The following is a 15166-nucleotide window of genomic DNA, read 5'->3' as shown; positions in this document are numbered from 1 at the left end:
CTAGCCGCCACGGTGAGGGGTGACGATGCTGCAGGTACCAGCACAGCGGTGAGCAACGGCGCAGGTACCGCGCCAACCGCCGTGGCAGGAGGCGATGGCGCCGGTACCCCGGCAGCCGCCATTGCGGGCGGCGCGGGGCGAGCAGCGGCGGCACGCGGCGTAGCAGCGGGAGTGCGTCAGCGGCGAGGGGCGGGGAGACCGCCGCCGGGAGACTATATCAGGCGCCGGGCAGCGGGACCGGGCAAAGCCGGAGGTGAGCTGGGGGGCGCCGTGAACGCTGTCAGGGAGCTCGGCCGCTGCCTTCTCCGCCTCCCGCTCTGCCTCCATTCATCTCCGCGCCGCCGCCGCCGCCTGCGTCGTCGCCGGCCGCGGTAGGCTGCCCGGCCTGCTGAGGTGAGGTGAGGCTGGGCGGGGTGTGAGGGGTAACCTGCTGAGGCGTCCCGCTTCTCCGCGCAGCCCAGCGGGTGGGAGGACTCGGCGGCCGCCTGCAGAGGCCGGGCGAAGCGATGCAGGCCCGGCCCGCCGCGCCGGTGGGCGCGGGGCTTGCCGCCCAGCGGGAGGCAGGTGGGCGGGCCGGGCGGCCGCTGCCCCGCGGCCCTCCCCGGCCGCGGCAGGCCCCGGCGCCAGGTGTCCGCCAGCATCCCCGCCGCGGGCGCCGCGCTCCGTCCCTGGGGGCAGCCACCCGGCCCCCGCCGCCCTCCGCGGCCATCGCAGCGGCGGGCAGGCCGGCGTGGCCGCGCCGAGGCCGGCGCCGCGGCCGCGGGAGGAGGGCGGAGGCGGCTGTGTCGGGCGGCGGGGGGGCGGCCCGGCCTCCCCTCGGCCGGGCCCGCCGCCCCTCGCCTCGCCCGGCCTCCGCGGGCTGCGGGCCGGGGCTTGCGTGATGCCAAGTTTGGTGTGAGTTTTTGCCCAGGCCACTCCGGCTTGGCTAGGGCCGGCTGTCTTTTGTGGGGGCATCCATTGCAGCTTTGCAATTTACGTATTGTAGCCACACGCGTGTATGTGATCTGTTACCCATACATATACCTTTACACATATATATGAAAACAATAATTGCAATGCTACGATAGATGCCTCCTACAAAAGATGTCTCTGAGCGTGTGTGCGCAAATACATGTAGCCACACAGAGTCACGCGCACTTCTGTTTTCCTGTATGTGATGTTTGAGGTTTTTTGAATTTTATTTTGAGGTAGGTTTGAGTCTTCCCTCTTAAAACAAGGGGAAGCATCTTGCCTCAGATATCTGTTGACGTCACATTGCTATCCTGCTTATGGAGTGTTAAATCCAGCCTGAGAAAGTGGGTTACTCTAGAAGCTGGAGCAAAAGGTTTTACTAGCATTAATGGAAAACAATATATACTAACTCACTGATTTTATATACATATTAATGTCCTATTTAGAGGAAACCACTGAAGAGTGATCTTTAAGCTCTTCTGGGCTGTGGAGTTTTTGGTATTAATAATGAGAAGTTTGGAAAACTAGCCTGTAGTGTCGAGACACTGCCCAGCTGATGCTTGTTTTTTTGTGTATGTGCATGCAGGAAAGAGGAGGAACCTTTTCTTCTTTCAGCTTAAGTGCAGATACTTGTTCTGTGTGTTGGGCTGCACCATTGGTCATAGTCTGGTATATAACCCACCAGTTTTTAAGGGCAATAAGTATTGTGGCAGAGTGATCAGTGTAATAAAATCAGCGCTGCCTGACTGGAGGACCTGTAAAAGATTGCTGCAGACCAGAGTGATCGTAGTCTCACTTCTCCTTCAAACTCTTCCTATAGGAACTGAGGGCATCTTCTCTCTGTTTCCTTAACCACACTGCCACCTTTCTTGTTTAATTCACCTCTGCTTCATTTAGATACTGAAGAACTTCTCACTTCTTGTCTTAATGGTGGCCAGTAAGAAAACATTTTAGCACCTGTTTCATAGAGGGAAAACATCAGGGCAGGGAGTGGTTTATAGGATAAATGTTTAAATTCAGGTGTTAACCTCAATGATCATGTCAATTTCAATACTGTTTTATGAAAGAAAAGCTGCTGCGGACTCTAATATAGCAGACTGATGTCTAAGTTGCTTCCCTGTTCCCCTTCCCCAATCTGATCTTACTTAGCATCTGGTCTGTATGGAAGCAAATGTTTTCCAGTGCCTTTCTTTACTGTTGTGGAAGATGAGTAATTAAAATGGGATTCTAATGTACTTTTCCAATATAACTCTCTCGAGCAATGTTTGATCAAGACACACAGTACCAAGTCTTTTTGGAGTGTTTTGTAACTAGCTCCTTTACAAAGAGGAATTACTCTGAGAAATTACTTGGAAAGTACTCTTAATTTCTTATGTATGCATATCAAGGTAGATAATGTCTCTTCACTTCAATAATTAAAAACAGGTTTTTTGTGGGGGCTGGTTTTTTTTGTATCTATTAGTACTGTAAAGGTAACTCAGAATGAACTTAAAACTCTCCTTACTTATCCAAGCATCCTGTCTGTGCAGGTTGGTTTAAATAGTTTTAATTGCATACCTATTACAGTGCAGAATCTTTGCCAGTGAAAGATGGAGGAAGTTCCCGTCAGTGTTAAGGCTGACACTTATTAATGCTTTTGTTTTCATTTTTGAATGTGAAAAATGGAAATGTTTGATATGAAATCATTAAAGGAAGAACATGGAATTTGGTGGTACTAGAGAAACTCATCAGAGTAGAAGAGTCCTTTATTAGCTTACATTCTTAGGTATAATAAGGGTTGGTCTCAGTCTCTATTTTGTACCAATCAATGAATATCAAGTAGTAGTTATCATTTAAAGGTGTTACCAATTATGTTTCTAAACTTCCAATACAAATAGTAATATTAGAGCTGAAGTAATGCATACTTAGGTTTATTTTCACATTGCTATTCCATAAGTATTTCTCTAATCAAGTTACTAGCTCATCATTTCTGCACAGATAAATACCTTCCTCCAGACTCATGAGGTTGTAACCTAGTCATCAAATTGTATCAGCTATACATTCCAGAAAGCCATAGTCATACTTTGATCTGTGAATTGTAAAGTTTGGGGCAGCTATGGTGGAGGTGCATGCTTTTCTTTGAAACTGCTTTCAGCAATGAATGTCTCTTGGGTAATCATTTAATAAACTCTTTGAAAACAAAAAAACCTTTTTCAGACAATAGAAATGGTTTAAAAAAAAAAAAAAAAAAAAGCAAAATTCAACCCTCTCAAACTTTTGCTTCCAGCTGTTACAGTATGGATTAAACAATTGTGAGTGGAAAAGCCTGCTTTAATGTGTTTCCTCTGCTGCTTTGTTTTAAATATGACTGAAATGGCATATGCAGTGTCTTGATAGCTCTTCTCTGGCATTCTTGCAGTTTTGTCTGCTATTGCTGACTTTTTTTTTTTGAACAATAGGATGTGACAGCATATATTTAATCATTATAAATTTAGTTGGTGTTCTCCAGTGAGCCTGAGATTTCAAAGACGCTTTTAAAGATCTCCCTAAAATATGTAAAAGAATCCTATTCCAAAACAGTGATGAGCTTTCAAATATTCCCTAAAATCTCACTAAAATTAGCAAGAATTGTCAGGACTAACATATCTCTTTCTTTGTTTTCAAAGTTAACTGGAAAACCTACTGGTGTTTTAAATGATACATTTATATGTACTAAATGATTCCTTGAATTGAAAATCTAGGAAGATGCACTTGTCTGAATTGTGTACTGAACTGTGTTGTACAGCTATTCAAAATAGCACTTCAGATTTTTGATTTGTTTTCAAATCTGAGTTGTTCCTCTCTTGGTCCTGTACTTTGTTTTGTAGTAAAATAATGTCTTATGATTTTATTATTACTGTAGAACAGGGGACCTATGTATTCACAGTGCCAGTGTCTCTCCCGTCTGCTTATGCTTAGAAATTGTTTATGGGCCAGGATGAATTGAATTCACTGTTAGTCTTTTGTTTAGGCTTCATCAAAACATGTAAAGTAAGGGTGGTTAAATAGATTTCTTTAATTCTGTGGATCACTGAAGAGGAAGAATAATTGGTAAAGGTGTGGTCTCTGTAGAAGATTGGTTATTGAAGCTTTTAAGGCATTTTTTCAAAAATTCAAGTACATCTGTAACAGGATAGCTTACGTACTAGGAGGTGTAGCTTGGAAGTTTGAATCTTACAAATGTGTATTACAGTGAGAAGCAGGGGAAATCTGGTATATTCACAGAAGCGTGTAAGTTCTTGAAAGGATGTCAGGATGGTTGGTGATGGGGATAAGGATAGGATGACACCAGGGAGGAGGTTGTGTGTAAATTCCTTTCCACTCTTAGAGGCATTCTTGGTAACGTTCTTAGACATAGAACTTCAGTCCTGTGGTAACATGTTTACTGATAGCTAGTGAATGCATATTAACGAATTTTTTTATAATGCAGCTGTGATATGTTGAACTAAAACAGCAGTGGCTATACCCAGACAGTTGTGGGAAACAAAAATGAACCATCTGCAAGTATGAAACTGCTGAAAGCAAAGGCAAACGCAGAGCTACTTAGGAATGTGCTCCCTCTGCTAAGGAGTTTGCTAAATATTGGTTCTGATGGCAGTAGGTATGGACAGCGGGGAGAAGTGATTCATTTTGGGGAAGATGGTGTGCCCTGAGCTGCTGCTCATTTGTGTGGTCCTGTTGGAAAGCTTAGAGAAGAGGATGTAAGTCAGTTGATGTCTGAGCAGATTCTTGAGGGCTCTGAGCAATGAAATACTCTTTTGATGTCTTATTATTCCTTTGTTTTGGGAACAGGACTTCTACATAAACAAGAAATACTAGACCTTGCTACTTTTTTTTTTTTTCTTCTAGCTGGAACAGCCTACAAAATGCCTGACTCTTTTGTAGCTTCTTAGTCATATTGATGCTAGGATTGAATTTCTGTTTCTAGAATGCTTATTTTTCAGAGGATGGAGTTTACTTCTAGTTTTACAGTTTTAGTTCATATGTGCCTTTTTTCCATCCTTCTGAAGATGGGATGAAGACAAACATTCTCACTGCTGAGTCCAGCTGTGAGCTAGATTGGGGTAGTCTGTCTGTATGGCCTTTGTAAAGATGAGGAAGTGTTGGTGCTTTTTTGCATGGACATAGGGAAATGCTTACACTTACCACTGTATTTGTGAGAATGGTGTCTGTCACCTGGGATGGTAGCTTAAAACATATCTTCACAAAATGACTGAGCTCAGACTGACACTCAGTAATGACTTCCTCATCATGTCTGTGGCCCAGGCATGGTGTCTCAAATCCCTGATTACTTCCTTTGAACATTGTTCTTGATGTCTGTGGTATTCTTGTCATCTGACTTTCACCCTGCTTTTCCCTTGAGAAAGGCAAGGTAAAGTTCTTTTTAGTTGTTGGTCTCCATAGCTCTTCTAGTGTTCTTTGATCCCACCCTGTTTTGGTGAGTCCACAAACTGCATTGCCTGTGAAGTTCATCATTTTGTTGTACATTGTGTGCAGCTGAAAGAATTGCTCCTGTAGAACACTGAGCGCAAATAGCAGGTAAAATTCAGAATTCACTTTTATTAAATGCCGTATTTTTAACCATCTGTCATCTTCTGAAGATAATTGTAACAACCATTGGAGATAGCTACCTGTTCCCTTTCTGGAAAGAATGCAATTCTTAATCTACAGTAAGGTTTAAATTCTTACTGCTCCAAATATGATATACTTAACTGTAGTCTGATTTCAAGATTCTGATCCTCGTGCTATTGTAAATGGGCTGTAAGGCCATGTAGTCAGAGACTGAAACTTATCAATTCTGTATACTTGCTGGTCTGCAAGAAAGTTTTAAGGTTCACTGACAGGGGTCTGTTGTTGCAGTCTTGTTTATTTGCTTTCCCTGCTTCACTTCTGTGACTTACTCCTACTCCTGGGAAGATCCCATGTTAATTTCTAGCCCCCTTTCTGCATTTTCATTTGAATCACCCACAAAACCAAGGCAATTGCTGCTTTATTAGTTATAGGTCTCCTGCTGCAAATGACTTTAGAAACAAAACAAAACCACCTACAGATAATTTAAAGGCAAAAAGAGCTTGAATACTACTTAACCCTTGAATTTCCTACGGCTCCTCTGCTGAAAGCCATGACATCCTCAGACTTAATGTGGTGTAGTCATAGTTCAGGCAACTGTTTTAGTAACTCCTTGGATATGGAGGGTATGATTGCAAAGCTTAATGACCTGCTGCTCACCGTTAGTAACCATGGATGCATGACATTTGAATTTGCATGTGGAATATTCTTGAAACAGCCATAAAGAGAATTGCTGTTGTTTGGCTGATGAGCAGTTGGCTGACTGAATCTGGGCAGCTTTGAAGTTCACCCCAGTTTTGGGGATAGGGGAGAGGACAGCACAACCAACCATTTTAAAAATAGATGCAAATGCGTACATAGGGTTACTGCAACAACAGTCTCGCTGCGGTGTTAGGTTAGTTATGTTAGGCTTGATAGACCATCAGCTGTCTAACCAGATTCAGTGGGGTTTTTTAAGTATGGTCAAGAGAAGAGCTTGCTTTATTGTTCTTATCTCTGAAATCACTAGATGTATTTATGAGGTGGCCCTTCCAAACTGGGGGGATAATGTTGGAGGAGGGTATGAAAGTTTGAAAACTGAACAAGTTGCCAAGAAACACAGGTGCCAAGGTGGGAGTAGGAGATGGTCTTCTGATGGCATGTGGCAAATAAAGCTGCAGAAAATCAGGGAGGAGGCATATATTACTACTGCCTTGTTGAAGAGGTGCCTGGAAAAGTAGGAGCCAAACCTAGGTGTTGTGGCTTAACCCCAGCCAGCAACTAAGCACCACACAGCTGCTCTCTCACTTCCCCCCCCACCCAGTGGGATGGGGGAGAAAATCAGGAAAAGAAGTAAAACTTGTGGGTTGAGATAAGAACAGTTTAATAGAACAGAAAAGAAGAAACTAATAATGATAACACTAATAAAATGACAATAGTAATAATAAAAGGATTAAAATATACAAGTGATGCACAATGCAATTTTCTACCACCCACTGGCTGATGCCCAGTTAGTCCCCAAGCAGCGATCCCCTCACCCCTGCTCCCCCCAGTTTATATACTGGGCATGTATTCCACATGGTATGGAATACCCCTCTGGCCAGTTTGGGTCAGCTGCCCTGGCTGTGTCCCCTCCCAACTTCTTGTGCCCCTCCAGCCTTCTTGCTGGCTGGGCATGAGAAGCTGAAAAATCCTTGACTTTAGACTAAACATTACGTAGCAACAACTGAAAACATCAGTGTTATCAACATTCTTCACATACTGAACTCAAAACATAGCACTATACCAGCTACTAGGAAGACAACTAACTCTAGCCCAGCTGAAACCAGGACACTAGGGATGGAGACTTGTGGAAGACAAGCAGGGGCAAGAGCAGCATGGCTGGGTGTGTCTCAGGTGGCCAGCCAGCCACCTGAGGAGTGTGGGCTACAAGTGCTGAGCTATAAGAAGGCCTTTAAGATATTTTAAGAGCAGATGCTGTGAGGTATAAAGTGCAGGAGCAAAATTGGAGGGAGCTGAGGGTGGAGCTGGAGAACTGCAAAACAGCTGCTCTAAAATGCTGAGGCATGGGAATGAGAGAGCAGTGACTAGAGAAGAGAGGTGGGTTTTTAGGTGTATTGGTTGGCTTTCTTTTTTTTAAGACCCTAAGCAGGTTTGTATTGTGTAGTGAAGGGGAGGTAGAGGAAAGTGGGAGATTAGAAGGAAGAGTTAGTGTTGAGCACAAGAGAGGTCAGATATATGTCAAAGGGAGGTGGATCCAGGAAGTAATAATCCCACCTAGTCCTATCTTTCTGTCTTTTAGATATTAGTTATTTTCAAACATAAATGGAATGGATTTCATTTTGTGTATGGATATGTTCATCTTGAATCTGAGAAGCTGAAAGGGAAGGCATGAAAGGTTTCTTTAAGAAAACCTCAATTTTTCAAATTTATTAATAGTGGCTATTTTGAGTAGTCTCAAACACAAAATTTTAACTTAGTAAATCTCTGGCACGCTTTCCTCGTAGGAACCACTTGTACATGTTCATTTCCCAAAACTCTCTACTGAAAAAAGTGTTCTTCAAGAAACCAGCTGATAATGTCATTAAAATGAGAGACTGTAGAAAAATGTAAATAACAGGTTAGTAGTTTGTATACCTAAGAACTTTGATTAAATAGGCTACCTAATCAAATACCTGATTTTAATCACTTGAACAAAATGCCAGTGCTGTTACACAGGTGCTTAATTGGGCATATGCTTAAGAACCTTACATACCTAGAGTGGGTTTGGGAGTGAAGCTGCATAATATATTCTCCTAATACTACTCTGTCACCTCAGTTTTGATAATTGGTAAGTTTTCTGTCCTATTTTCATTAAAGCCATATAATTTTGTAGCTGTTAACAGAACACATATTTTCTCCAAATCTAACCAGCAGTTGCTTAAAAGCACTCTCTAATCTTGTTGCTCATACTTTCCTTAAGAGTATCTACATTGTATCTAGTACATCTTGGTTGGAGTCTAGTCCTTTAGAACTACTGAATGTTAATTTTTTTATTACACATTGGAACATCCTGGATATGTTTAATTGTAGAATGAAATTTTTGATACTTTTTTAAAGACTGTATTTTGTTTTAAGGAAATTAATATACTTTTTTTCAAACTTTAATTTTTTAATTGAAAAGAAATCATGTGCAAATACTTCTTTTTTTAATGTGGAAGACTCTTTCTTTTTCCTTCCTTGTTCATGTTTCCTTTGACAAGAGATTGTTTGAACCCAGTTGTAGAGACCTTTTGACCATAATTCTTGCTGATCTCCACTGCAGCTGTGTTTTATACTAGGACTGGGGAGTTGGATCCTTTATGTAATTCTGTGTTATACAAGTAAATTAAAGTTAAATTGTGGTGGCTAATTAGTGAATGGAAGGGATTGATTATTTTTGTTTGTTTATTTACATTCAAATAAACAGCTTTGATTTGTGTCTCTGATAGAAAACCAGAGCTGCATAAGCTGCTTCAAGCAGATTATGGATAATGTGGCTGGCATATTAATCCAGAGCTCTTGGTGGATGTTGACAACAATTTCTAGACCACTGCCCTGTGTCGCCTTAAGAACTTTCTATCGGGGTTTTTATAGGATATGAGTAGATGTTATTTGGGGGTTTATGCTCCTTTTTTTAAAAAAAAAACAAAACCGAAAAACACCAACCCAAACCCCACTTCTTTTTCCTATTAGGAAAAAAAAAAACAGACCCTAAACGAGAGTAAATTTATCTGAGTTGGCAAGAGCTTGTATTCAAGATTGACATGTCTATATTCTCTAAATATGTGAACAAAAGCCACACTGCAGGGAAAGAGTATTTATATGCCTTAGTGCTATGATGTAGATAATGGTTTGAAGACTACTTAGGAGTATACAAAACCAAGCTTTTTGAATTAAAATGCAAGAAAACCTACCTTTAAATATGTAGATATTTGAGCCAGGAGGGTTTGAGTTGTCTATTCAGTGTGGCAGATCAAATAGTGTATTATTCTTGCTTCTTCAAGCCTGTATCATTTTCAAGAAATCCTAATATATACTCTTTTGTTAAAAAAAACCTTCCCATTCCTAAAATGTCTTCCTTTTCCTGCAGTTGAGGTTCATTATATTACAAATTAAAATTAATAGAGTTTTAAGAGATGGGGATATTTATAAAACATAAAAGCTTTTTTACAATAGTGGTCTAAATTGTTAATTATGGGACAGGTTTTCTCTATGTATTTCAAACTACAAGCTCATAATAAACCAGATAGGTACTCTCTGTATGTATTTAGATATGTATGTAGATGGTTAATTATCTTAGCATTATATTAGAAAAGGATTAACAACCTTTTTACTTATTTAAATGTTATAGATAATATTTGGATAGACACAAGAAAAAAACAATATTTAAAAACAACCTCTCCCAATTTAAAGTATTTGATGCTGAATAAAGAAGAAATAAAAGCAATGAAAATGTTTTGTCTGTGTGACAGCTGGTAGTCTAAGCAAAGAAATATTTATGTAATTTGTCTGTTAATAGAATTAGTGTTAGTAGAACTTAACAGTTTTAGAAGTGGCAGATGTGATGCTTTATTTTTTGTAGTTGAAGCTAGAAGACTGTAAATACAACTTTTTAAAAAATGTATTTTTATTCTAACTTTTATGTAGTTTCACAGCTTTCACCAAGCCAGGAATTGGACATCACAAGGTGGGAAACAAACATAGCAAAACAGAAATTATGTTTGTACTGCTCTGATTGAGATGATGATTGCTGGTTTGGTGCTTCATCAGATCAGCTTCTGGAGTGTGGCTTGGGACTTCTGCAGTCCTAGCTTGGTTTCCTCTGGAACATCAGCAGCTAGTGTATATATGGAGATACATATTTAGTTTGTTATTTATGTCTCTTCTCATGATGCTACCCCAGGTGTAGCTTTACAGCTAGCCTGGGAGATCGTGGTAGGACTATATTTTTAAGATAGAATTTGTTTCAAGGTGTGTGATGATTCATAAGAAATGCATGGCAGTCCTTGAGGACTTCTGTGATCCAATACTTCAGCACTTGTTTAAACAGATTAAAGCTTAGGTCGGGCACTACTGCGGTTTACTTTTTGTCTGAGTGGGCCAATACTTCATTCCAGGACTAGACCTGATATGTGTCCTTTGAGCTGGGGCTGGATTAGTTGTCCTGGTTTAGCAGAAAAGTTCTGCAGGTCATGGCTTGAGCACCCTGGTGTCTGTTCTTTAAACTTCAAATTTTAATGGGGAAAAAAAGCCCTTAATTAAATTATTTATTGTTAAACACAAATTTAAATCTGAACATTGTTCACCTGCTATGTAGCTGTTGATTTAGTTTTGCACATTTGTTATACCAGGCATGTTTACCTGTCCCAGTTATTTTATGATGAAAAGTCCTTAGTGGATTGTTTATGATTTTTTTTTTGAGGCAAATGAGCTGTGCAGTTGAGTTGTGCTGTGTAAGTAATTGTCTACTTTCAGTACTTGTCAAGTTTTGATACAATTTGTATTCAAATATCTCATGGTCGTGGTAAAGTATTTCTCATACTGGTCTCTGAGGTAATTATTATTTGCATTTTGTACATGAGGAGTTCAGGCAGGTCATGTAACATGTCTATGGTCACATGAAGTCTGTGCTAGAGCTGGAAATTCACCCTGATTCCTCTAAATCCTTGGCTGGCAGCCTAACCACTTAGACTACAGTTCCCCTAAGATAAAGGCACCCAAAACCAGTTTTAAGCTGTATTTAAGCACTCTGACATGCTGTAAGAAACAGTATAGCTTTTGGCTTCTTATCTTTCTGCTATTTCATGGCACTCGGTATTGAGGGTCTGTAAGGGGATAAACAGATCTCTTGATTCCTGCTGAAACACGTGTGAGGTGGAAGCTGCATGTACCATGTATTACTCCTTTATGCACTTCTAAGATGAAATAAGGGTTGCAGCTATAACTTATAATGGAATGAATTTGCAGTGTTGCCTGCTTATTCTAAATTTAATTTTTTTTTACCTTAATTGTAGTAATAAAGATTTTGTGAATAAGGAACTGCCTCAGTTGCACAGGAGTGTGTTCACTCATCCTGTTAAATGTGTTTTTGTTGGTGTTCCTTGAACTGATCTCTGTTACCCTCTGGTGCTGCAGCTGTTCCTAAAAAAGGATGTGCCATTTCTTGTGTAGTAGCTTGCATAATGTTGACAAGGGGGAAAGTCTACTATTCCACATTAAAGCAATTGTTGCTTATATGAGTTTTACATACAATCTTTAATACTGTTATGTGAAATGATACGGTTATGAACAGTGTAAGATTTATTTTCTTTCACTTGAAACATGAAAAGCATAATTTGCCTCATTTAAAAAATAAAATAAATTTTATTCCCCCCCTCCAAACACACACATCTAGTACAAATGGTCATGATGAGTTTGGTTGCATAAGGCTATGTCGTATGTGCTCGGTCAGCCTGACTGTTTGCTAACCAATTGGAGTGGTACCCCATGAGCAGAGCACAGTTCTGCAATGTGTGACAAGGATTTGACCTGACAGTTTTACAGTTGTGCAACACATGGAGGCTTAGAGCAACAAAAAAGGGCATGAGGGACTGTGTGGCAGAGACCTGTGCTGTTTCTGCTGCCTCTGTGGAGAAAAATGTGTAATGCCCGTGTCAAGGAAGGCTGAAAAGCTATTTTCTCTTTCCCTTTTTGCATTATTTGAGACTGGCTAGATGTGGAGCCATCTGTATTTTTACTTTGTTAAAGACACTGATAAACCAATTGTGTTTTGTGAGGGAAATGTATTAATTTATTACTACTGAAAGCCATTTGGTTTGTCTTTGTTAGGTTATTTTGCCTTTCAAAATAAAGATGCTTGCATTTTGGACTGTTGAACTACTTCCTTACACTCTGCTGTAGATTGGCATGGAACATTCTCCTTTCATCACCTGTTTAATGCTTTTAATGTAACCTGATAACTTTCTGTGTATAGTTACTGATTTCTTCAGGGATTTAGTGAATTTACATGTTGTGAGATGTTTCTGATCTTAACACTGAGACAAATTACATCACATAAGTGTTTGAGAGCTTGTCACCTTACATGTCTAATATGCTGCATGGTACAAATGGTAGATGGTTATTTAGCGGGGATGCTGAGTAGGTTTTTCTTTGGTTCAATCTTGCAGATTGCTCTGTATTGGTTTTTTTTCTGCACAACCCGTTCTCTGTAAATGATATAAGATGAGTCAAAAGTGACTAATGTAAGTGGATGAAATCAAAGTATGATATATGAAAGTGTTAAGTAACCCAAACAGTTAAACAGAAGGGGGGGTCTTTGAATGATTTTGATGGTAATTCAATGAATATATTAAGTAGCAGAAAAGAGGTTTTGTCTTTTTTGCTTATAAGCAAAGATATGGTTGTTGCTTTTGTTTTCATAGTGGTGTAGTGTTTGGAATGCAGACAATCTACTGAATTTCTTATTGTGTGTTTTCTGCTTTGGTTCTGCATGATTTTATTCTAAAAAAAATGTCAGGAATTATTACCTAGAGGCTTTCAGTTATAGTTTGTGGCTTTCTTGTCTCTTTGTCATGTAATAACGAAAGCTCAGCTCAATTTGTCTGTTATTCTCAGTTATCCAAGCACTTGGGTATTTTTTTAATAGTGGAGGGGGGTTTCCCCTTTCTGCCAGCATACAGAAAAGTAAATTTAGTTTTTCATGTGTCTGTATTCCCTTCAAGCAGAATTTACCTGGCCTGTTGCAACTAACTGGGTGCTAAAGCCTCATCCTGTTATAGAAACAATGATGTGTAATCTCACACCTCACCTCTCTTCCTGTTCTCTTGCACCATACTTGTTTCAACCTAGTCCATGTATGTGTATCATGGAATCATTTAGGTTGGAAAAGACCTTCAAGATCGAGTCCAACCATCAACCATGCCCACTAAACCATGTCCTGAAGTACCCCATCTACTTGCTTTTTGAACACCTCCAGGGATGGTGACTCAACCACTTCCCTGGGCAGCCTATTCCAATGTCTGACAACCCTCTCAGTAAAAAAATTTTTCCTAATATCTAACGTAAATCTCCCTTGCCTCAACTTGAGGCCATTTCCTCTTGTCCTATCTCCAGCCACCTGACAGAAGAGACCAGCACCCACCTCACTACAACCCCCCTTCAGGGAGTTGTACAGAGCGATAAGGTCTCCCCTCAGCCTCCTCTTCTCCAGACTAAACAGCCCCAGTTCCCTCAGCCGCTCCTCATAAGACTTGTGCTCCAGGCCCCTCACCAACTTGGTTGCCCTTCTCTGGACACACTCCAGCACCTCAATGTCTTTCCTGTAGTGAGGGGCCCAAAACTGAGCACAGCACTCGAGGTGCAGCCTCACCAGTGCTGAGTACAGGGGAACAGTCACCTCCCTGCTCCTGCTGGCCACACTATTTCTGATACAGGCCAGGATGCCGTTGGCCACCTTGGCCACCTGGGCACACTGCTGGTTCATATTCAGCCAGCTGTCAACTAGCCCCCCCAGGTCTTTCTCTGCTGGGCAGCTTTCCAGCCACTCTTCCCCAAGCCTGCAGTGCTGCATGGCGTTGCTGTGACCCAAGTGCAGGACCCAGCACTTGGCCTTGTTGAACTTCATATGATTGGCCTCAGTCCATTGATCCAGCCTGTCCAGATCTCTTTGTAGAGCCTAAACTACAATATTGCTGGTGTGTTTCAGAACTGTAATATTGGTGGGTAAACCATAGCTGCTAGAGCTGAGGAGACCAGTGGTGGATAAAATTGCTTCCCTGGCAGCAGCTCCTCTGGCTGCTGTGCATTGTAGCATTGCTGCTACATTCAAAGATACACATGCCTCACCTTTGGCTCTTGGAGTCCCTTCGCTTGGGAACAGGAGGAGCAAATGGAGTTGGCTGGTGTCAGGTGTCTCTGCCTGCTTCTGCCCTGTTAGCAACAGCAGCACCTGGAAGGTGGGAAGAAACAGGTGGAGAATTAAGAGATGCAGCTAAGCATCTGAAAGGGACAGTGAGCAGTAGGAGGAGGAATGTAAGGGACTGGAAGAGAAGGCAAGAGAAAATCCAAACAACAGGTAAGGGGAAGGAATGAGCTGAATTTGAAAGGAAATTGCTTTCCTGGGGGAAATCTGTGTGTATCTAAACAATAGCATTCATGGAAAGTATTAGCGTGTTCATCAGCACAAGCATTAAAGCTGTCAGTTGTAAATGCCAATGAAGTCATGTCCAAGTTTGTTTTCTGATTTTAACAGAAAAAAAAATCCCTTTTGTAGAAGGAGCAGCCTCATCTATTCAAACAACTTTATAGTAGTATATTATTGCTGTTAAAAAGCTTTTAAAATGCAGACTTTTTAATTACTACTGGGTGAGTTGAAATAAAAACTTCCTTTGCATTTCATTTACCTGTGTCAGTAGAACACTGAATGATGGCTTAAAGGGAGGGGACTGGAGATAAAGCAAAAAATCATTGGACACTAGGATTTAAAATGAAATTTTAAAAAAAGACTCCATAGTGGAGACCAGGAATCATAAATTCCCTATGAAAAGCTTAGTTGTTTTGAGAGTTGGGTGATGAGTTCCTGGGAGCTGAGCAAGACAGATCAAGAGATCCTGTGTTCCTGCAGAACAGG

At 41.1% G+C, this 15166-nt stretch overlaps 1 protein-coding gene across 9 annotated transcripts in view; it reads left to right on the top strand.

The window, feature by feature from the left end:
- The first annotated feature begins 113 nt into the window (after positions 1 to 113).
- The window catches only part of FAM169A (family with sequence similarity 169 member A), a 43701-nt gene continuing 28648 nt past the window's right edge, over positions 114 to 15166 (top strand). For 3 of the 9 annotated variants that reach the window (XM_030004133.2, XM_030004131.2, XM_030004132.2), the window contains exon 1: positions 116 to 393. The gene's annotated coding sequence lies outside the window, so the exon portion shown is untranslated. Of the gene's footprint in view, positions 399 to 15166 lie in introns of all 9 variants that reach the window. The other 6 variants (XM_030004134.2, XM_030004140.2, XM_030004136.2 and 3 more) reach the window with 5 other exon arrangements.

Source organism: Aquila chrysaetos, chromosome Z, assembly GCF_900496995.4.
Source record: "Aquila chrysaetos chrysaetos chromosome Z, bAquChr1.4, whole genome shotgun sequence".
Classification (NCBI taxonomy): domain Eukaryota; kingdom Metazoa; phylum Chordata; class Aves; order Accipitriformes; family Accipitridae; genus Aquila; species Aquila chrysaetos.
Note: the sequence above shows the minus strand (reverse complement) of the source record. Positions and strands in the feature narration are given on the sequence as shown.